Source organism: Erythrolamprus reginae, chromosome 3, assembly GCF_031021105.1.
Source record: "Erythrolamprus reginae isolate rEryReg1 chromosome 3, rEryReg1.hap1, whole genome shotgun sequence".
Lineage (NCBI taxonomy): Eukaryota > Metazoa > Chordata > Lepidosauria > Squamata > Dipsadidae > Erythrolamprus > Erythrolamprus reginae.
This window is the reverse complement of record NC_091952.1, coordinates 103,719,422-103,727,899: the sequence shown is the minus strand read 5'-3', so window position 1 is coordinate 103,727,899 and position 8,478 is coordinate 103,719,422.

Sequence of the window (8,478 nt, the reverse complement as noted above, 5' to 3'; positions counted from 1 at the left end):
AAATCATATACAAAAATGTCCTACCTGTTAACGACTATTTCACCTTCAACCGCAAGAACACACGAGCACAAAATCAATTTAAACTAAATGTCAACCGCTCCAAACTTGACTGCAAAAAATACAACTTCAGCAACAGAGTAATCAACGCCTGGAATGCACTACCTGATTCTGTGGTTTCTACTCCTAATCTCAAAACCTTTAGCCTTAGACTATCTACAATTGACCTCTCCCCCTTTCTAAGAGGTCTGTAAGGGGCATGCATAAGCGCACCACTGTGCCTACCATCCCTGTCCTATTGTCTTCTTTTGTTACTTTTTATCATTACTTATCTAATGTTTTACAGTGATCCCTCGATTTTCGCGATCTCGATCTTCGCGAAATGCTACACCACGATTTTTCAGAAAATATTAATTAAAAAATACTCCACGGTTTTTTTGCTATACCACAGTTTTTCCCACCCGATGACGTCATACGTCATCACCAAGAGTCACTTCTCTGTCTCTTTCTGTTTCTTTCCTGTCATTCTCTGCTTCAATCATTTTCTCATTTCTCTTTTTTTCTCCCCTTTTTTCTATCATTTCTCTCTCTCTTCCTTCCACTCTTCTCTCTCTCTCTCTTTCTTCCTCTCTCTCACTGTCTTCCTTCCTTTCTCATCTTTCTTTCTCTCTCTCTTTCTATATCTTGCTTCTTCCTCTCTCACACTCTCTTCCTCCCTCTCTCATCTCTTTCCTTCCTTCTCTCTCTTTCTCTATCTCTCCCCCTCTTGCTCTCGAGCGGCAAACGGTGGCCGGGTGGGCGGGTGAACAGGCGAGCAGCAAACGGCGGACAGGCGAGCGGCAAACGGCGGCCGGGCGGGCGGGTGAACAGGCGAGCGGCAAACGGCGGACAGGCGAGCGGCAAACGGCAGCCGGGCGGGCGGGTGAACAGACGAACGAGCGGCGGGCGGGTGAACGGACAAGCGACGAACGAGCGGTGGGCAGGCAAAAGGACGAGCGGCGAACGGACGAACAAGCGGCGGGCGGGCGAAAGGACGAGCAGTGGGCGGGCGGGCGAACGGACGAACGAGCGGTGGGCGAACGGACAAGCTGCAAGATGTTTACTGTATTTTATTTATTTAGATAGATGTTTATCTAATACAGTATTAGTTGCACTTATCTAATATTAGTCGCTCCCCGGCTCCACCATCTGCGCATGCACGGCCATTGAAAAAAGGGCGCGCATGCGCAGATGGTGTTTTTACTTCCGCACCACTATATCGCGAAAAATCGATTATCGCGAGAGGTCTTGGAACGTAACCTTCGCGATACTCGAGGGATCACTGTATTTCTACAAATTACCACTCTATAATTGTTTGACAAAATAAATAAATAAAAATAAATAAATAAACGTGAAATGAGCACAATGCTAACAAGCCGCTCTGAGTCTCCGGAGGGGGGGGCATACAAATCTAATAAATAATAATAATAATAATAATAATAATAATAATAATAATAATAATAATAATGTGATTCTACAGATATTACAGGGTTAGTCTAATAATTTGCATTCATTTGTCACTATAATAGTTGTAAAAGAACAACACTTCTTGTTGTGAAGGAAACAGTAATAGGCCAAAATATACAATTTCTACAGGTGGTGTACCTTTAGTATTCAATTATATGTTAATAAAAGGATTTAGGTTATTGGAAAAAAGTAATATTATAAAACTACATGAGTTTCTATATCATAAAGTACATATTGCAAAAATAATTAATCATGTGTTGAAAATTGTACTAGACAAAATCTTGAAAATGGTGAACTACAATAAAAGTGTCTTATTTAAATTACATCTGCTAGACATTATAAATCAGAATAACTCATGTGATTCTTTTTTAAACAGACACTAGATTATTATTGAGAAGAAATGTTTTGTGATGAGTGTATGTGGTGAAGAATGCTTATTTTCTTTGCTCTTGAGCAACAAGAAGAATCTTGAGAGTTACTGGTATGTGATACTTGATAGAGAAGAATATTTGCAGCTTAGAGTTAAAATGAGAAATCCTTGGTGCTTTCTGAGCTTGGTTGTTTTCTTGCAGACATTTCATTAAACAGTGATAACATTATCTACTGCACTTTGGGTAATGTAATGTATGCAAGAGAACAATCAAGCTCAGAGAGCACCTAGTTATCCTCAGAGGATACTTGATCTGGGAAGTTATGTTATTTAGTAAATATATTTGAGAATTTAAAATAAAAAATCTCCTACAGCCATGAAAAACTGAACATACCTTCATCAGAAAAATTAATATGCTGAGAGAAAAGTTGCAAGTTCTGCAGCACAAATGTTACTGCAACAAACAATAATGAAGTTCTGCCATTAATTGCCAACCTAAATGTGCACTTCTGTCGCCATGCAAACTGGTGAAGAAGGTAAGTAGAACCCACCCCCGGGGAGGATGATCCAATCCTGTTCTGGTAGTCGGAAGAACAAGTGGGACTTGCAATGAAATTTTATACTGTGGGGTGCTCCTATTCAGAATACATCATTATATTTCTCATTTCACTCATTCCATTTCTTACTCCAATGTGTGCCATTATTCCGCCACCACTAAGTGCTATTCACTAGATGGATTTTAGGGGGTTGTTATTATGTTAGTTCCAAACTTACATCTTATTTCTGCAGATATTTCCCTTGAACTTTTTTGCACAAAAGCCAAACTTTGAGAAATTAAAATCATCATTCATGCAGAGCAGGGGAAGGAATGTGTGGCATTTCAAAAACCATAATGCTACAACTGTCAATCTTCCTACCCGTTAGCCTTACTGACTGGACTGACAGGAATTGTAACTCAGCAATACTTAGAGGCTCAAAGATTCCTTATCCAATCTGTAAGATAACAGGGATACTAAACTGGGTATCATTCTTAGAAGTATTTCAGAAGATTGCCTGCAGGTGTAAGCATTTACTTACCTGGCACTCATGTAAACAATACTTACACTTAAACAGCACATTTTGGACTCTGGCTTTTGGCAGGAAATGTCTTTATTATGGTATAATCTCTAGCACTGCTATCAATTTACTTGTTATCTACAGTATTAAATAAAAAGCCCCCCTTGTGCAGAACTCATCAACTGGTGACTTCATGGACATATCCATGTAGATTCCTTGACACAATTATGGAAGTACAGTACTGTATTTTTCGGAGTATAGGACGTGTCTAGATTTCAGAGGAGGAAAACAAAGAAAAAAGTATTCTGAACCAAATGGTAATATATTATTTAATAAAATACCAGTGTAGTAGAATACTTTTTACAACCATGGACACTTTTTACAAACTTCAAACTTGACAGCTTTAAGACTTGACAGCTGTGGACTTCAACTCCCAGAATTCCTCCTCCAGTCATGCTAGCTCAAAAATGGGAGTTGAAATCCACAAGTCTTAAACTTGCCAAGTTTGAAGATCCTTGCACCCCTAATCCCTAACTTTCAAATTTGTAAGCTTTCTTTTTTCTTTCTTTCTCTTTCTTTCTTGTTTGTTTATTTACTTATTTACTTATTTACTTACTTACTTACTTGCTTACTTACTTACTTACTTATTTATTAGATTTGTATGCCGCCCCTCTCCCTAGACTTGTGGACTTTAAGATTTTAAGACTTGTGGACTTCAACTTCCAGAATTCCTCCTTTAGTCATGCTACATCTAGCAATGTCCCTGTTTTTACAAGAAATGGGCCATGTTTTACCTGTTTTTTCACAAATATTTAACCTTCCCCCAGGCCCCATTTTAACCTTCCCCCATTTTTAACCTTCCCCCAGGCCCCAGGGGCTCTCTGCAGGCTTCCCAGACCTTTTGCCTACCCTATTTTTGCATGGGGATGGCAGCATTTTTGCCATCCCCAGCACCCAGGACCTCTCAGAAGGTTTCCCAGATTCTCTGTCCACCTAATTTTTACAAAAAACAGGGCCATTATTTGCGAAGATGGGATGTGGGGGCAGGGCCTTGGGAGGCCAAAAATGGCTGTATTTGGTGTATAAGACACTCCAGCACCCCTCTTTTAGGGGGGCACAGATGCGTTTTATACTCTGAAAAATATGGTAATTCATACTATGGAAGTGTACTTTCAAGGGTTTTTTTTTTTTACTTCCCAAACTACCTAGAGGCTTGGTATTTCCTGAAGGTATACTTTCCAATTTTAACAGTTTAGCCTCCAAGTCAGAGCAGATCAGCTAGGTGGTGGCAACTGCTGAGATGCCACATATTTTATACCAGCTTATAAATAGGTGGAGAATACAACATGCATAATTCCAAGAATTCACAACATGGGCAAAGTGATTATTCCAGCACACCTTGAGTCACTATGATGAGGAAGTTCTTTTCAAAATAGCATTGGATCCTTCCTTAAATTTATTGTACTCTGTGCATGTAAATATTTAATTGTGAGGTTTCACCAAAGTCTATATCAGGGGTGGGCAATTAATTTTGCCATAGGGCCGCATGAGAAATTGGGAGGGTTTTAGAGGGCCGGACTAATATAATTAACTCAGTTCTATCCAATACTGTATATTATTGGGTAGAACTGAGTTAATTATATTATAAATTATAAATTATTATAAATTATAAATTAAAATTATAAATTAAATAATTATAAATTATAAATTAAATAATTATAAATTATAAATTAAATAATTATAAATTATAAATTAAATAATTATAAATTATAAATTAAATAATTATAAATTATAAATTAAATAATTATAAATTAAATAATTATAAATTATAATTATATATTATATCTTGAACACCTGGTTTTTATCTAGAAAAGTTGGACCGACCTCCACGGGCCAGTCATAGACAGCGGGCGGGCCGCATCTGGCCTTCGGGCCGCATCTGGCCCAGGTCTGGTCTATATGCTGTTTGTCTCAAACAGGAGGGGAACAAATGCACAAATAAGAGGTCTCCACATGAAATATCTTAACCCACTGCATTTTTAAAAAACACAATATTTATTTGCTAGGTTTGCATAGCCTATTTAGTCAGAATAGTTTTGTCTTCATGTTTTGTGTCAATCTAGCCATTGTGGTTGTTTAATGGCCTTAATTCAGGCCAAACTAGTCATATGGGGGCTTATTCAACAAGCTATAACATTGTATGTTATGTAACTCAGCTATTGTATTCATATTAATGATTGCTGTTTAAATGTTTAAATAACATGTAGGAGGGGAGAAAGGGAAAGAGAAGTAGCATCTGGCTAGAAAGCTGAGACAGGCTTCAGCTTGCTGTGTTGCCTTTTGCCAATCTGAGTACTTCATAACTTCAAGCATGATTACATCAAGGGTGGGTTCTAACTTACTATCCACGCCGTGTGGCTGTGCACGCGTGTGCAGTGCCGAAAAACAAGCAAAATACCAAAAAAATATAAAAAGCCAAAAAGAACATGGTGGCACCAGCACAGTGCCGAAAAATTCCCAAAAAAACATCCCCCCCCAAAAAAAAAAACATGGTGGCAACCTTGGACAGGCACCAACAGAATGAACTCTATGACATCACTATCATTTTACTACTGGTTCTTTAGAACCAATGCAAACCGGAAAGAACCCACCTTTGGGTTACATATATGTTCTAGAAACTTTTTTTCCTAATGTGTTCCTGTGATCTCATCTCCAGTATGAAACAGGCTTAATTAACTGTGGGTTAAAATGTTGTTTTCTTGATTCCAAAATAACCCTGTGGGTGTAGATCATTGGTTAGACTCTGCCACCATTCTCGGAAACAAGTCCCTGTAGGAGGAGTATCATGTTAATTTATGATGGAGGGAAAAATAACAAAGGCTTGTAGCATATTTTCTAAATAGCCATTTTACGAAAAGGCATAAATTGTGAGGTGAAATTCTTCTAATCAGACTCTCTATCTAGATTATGCCTTCCCATAAAATGAATTAGCTACAAATGGAAGAAATTCGAGTAACTGCAGTGGGTTGAAAAAAGCCAGGATGTCCAGATTACCAATAGGAAATTAATATGCCAACATCATTTTTTGCTGATTCAAGGATGAATCTGTACAGCAGTTTCTCTCCAAGTGGGGGAAAACCCGAGTTACTATTACAGGGTAAACTCGCACAGTAAATGATTTTGTGATTGCATCAACAACCCATTTTTAAATCTCTAGATATGTCCATGAACTTCCCAATTAGGGAGAATTGTCTTATTTTAACTTTTATTTTGTTTTTGTAAGCATGGGACAGAGACCTATGAATCCCTGTTCCAATATAACACTCCTGGAAGAAACAGTTTGCAACGTACAACCACAATTGAGCCCAAAATTTCTGTTGTTAAGTGAAACATTCTTTAAATACATTTCGCTCCACTTCACGATTTTTCTTGCCACAGTTGTTAAGTGACTCACTTGGTAAAGTTGTAACACAGTTGTTAAGTGAAACTGGTTTCCCCATTGACTTTGCTTGCCAGGTGACAAAAGGAAATCAGATGACTTTTCACATGAATTTCACACATCATAAATATGCAATTGAGTTGCCAAGCATCTGAATTTTGATCGGGTAATCATGAGGATGCTGCACTGTTGTATGAAACAATGGTTATAAGTCGCTTTTTTGACTGCTGTTTGAAGGGTCATTAAATGAACTGTTGATTATCTGATATCACAGATAATCCCCACTCGGTCAAGGACCTCGGAATACTAATAACTAAAGATCTAAGTGCCAAAGCCCACTGCAACAACTGCTAAGAAGGGCTCAAGAGTTGTTAATCTAATCCTACGTAGCTTCTGCTCTGGAAATCTCACACTACTTACCAGAGCTTACACAACTTTCGCCAGACCCATCTTCGAATACAGGTCACCTGTTTGGAACCCATATCGCATACTGTGAAGATACTTCACAAGAAGAGCCCTTCATTCCTCCACTCGAAACAGAATACCCTACAAAACTAGACTTACAATCCTGGGTCTTGAAAGCTTAGAACTACGACGCCTTAAACATGATCTAAGTATTGCCCACAAGATCATATGCTGCAATGTCCTGCCTGTCAAAGACTACTTCAGCTTCAACCACAACAACACAAGAGCACATAACAGATTCAAGCTTAATATTAACCGCTCCAAACTTGACTGTAAAAAATATGACTTTAGTAATCGGGTTGTCGAAGCGTGGAACTCATTATTGGACTCTGTAGTATCATCCCATAACCCCCAACATTTTACCCTTAGACTATCCACAGTTGACCTCTCCAGATTCCTAAGAGGTCAGTAAGGGGCGTACATAAGCGCACTAGAGTGCCTTCCATTCCCTGTCCTATAGTCTCTCCTATATCTCGTATTTCTTCTCTACTATATCCTCTATAACCTTCAGCGCGGGGGTTACGTTCCAAGACCTCCCGCGCTAACCGATTTCCGCGTTATACTGGATGCGGAAGTAAAAACACCATCTGCGCATGTGCGCCATTTTTTTCATGGCCGCACATGCGCAGATGGTGGAGTTTGCGTGTGGGCGGCGGGGAAGACCAAGGGAAGGTTCCTTCAGCTGCCCAACAGCTGATCTGCTCCGCAGCGCGGAAGCAGCGAGGAGCCGAAGATGGGGTTTCCCCATTGCCGCGCTGCGGAGCGGATCAGGTGTTGGGCGGCTGAAGGAACCTTCCCTTGGTCTTCCCGCCGCCCAGGCAAAGGGGAAACCCCAAGATCACTTGCCGCTTGCCGTATTGCAGCTTGGAGCCTTGCTTCACCTCCTTCGCTGCAATACGGCAAGCGATCTTGGGGTTTCCCCTTTGCCTGGGCGGCGCTGGGGCCATGCGGAGCCGCTCATCTAGGGGGGCTCTCTCTCTTTCTCTCCCTGTTACCGGTGTGGTATAAGAGAGAGAAAGAAAGAGAAAGGAGGGCGACTTGCCAGTCCACGCCCCCCTGGATGAGCGGCCCCGCATGGCCCCAGCGCCGGACTCCGTTGCCGAACGCCGAAACCGGAAGGGGCGAGGTGGGGGGGGGGAGAACGGGAGGCTCAGCATTCCGTCAGTTGCAGCGCTGGCTGTCAACTTTTCTTTTTAGCACTGGGGAGGCAAGTCAGCTCCTGCCGTTTTAAAAAGAAAAGTTGACAGCCAGCGCTGCGGCTGACGGAATGCTGAGCTTCCCGTTCTCTCTCCGCCCCCTCGCCCCTTCGCCCCCCTTTGTTCCTAGGAGAAGTGCTGGTGAGGAGCAGAAGGTCTGTCTTGCCTCAATCCCCAGCACTTCTCCTAGGAACACAGGGAGGCGAAGGGGCGAGGGGGGGGAGAGAAAACGGGAGGCTCAGCATTCCGTCAGTCGCAGCGCTGGCTGTCAACTTTTCTTTTTAGCACTGGGGAGGCAAGTCAGCTCCTGCCCAGTTTTAAAAAGAAAAGTTGACAGCCAGCGCTGCGGCTGACGGAATGCTGAGCTTCCCGTTCTCTCTCCGCCCCCTCGCCCCTTCGCCCCCCTGTGTTCCTAGGAGAAGTGCTGGTGAGGAGCAGAAGGTCTGTCT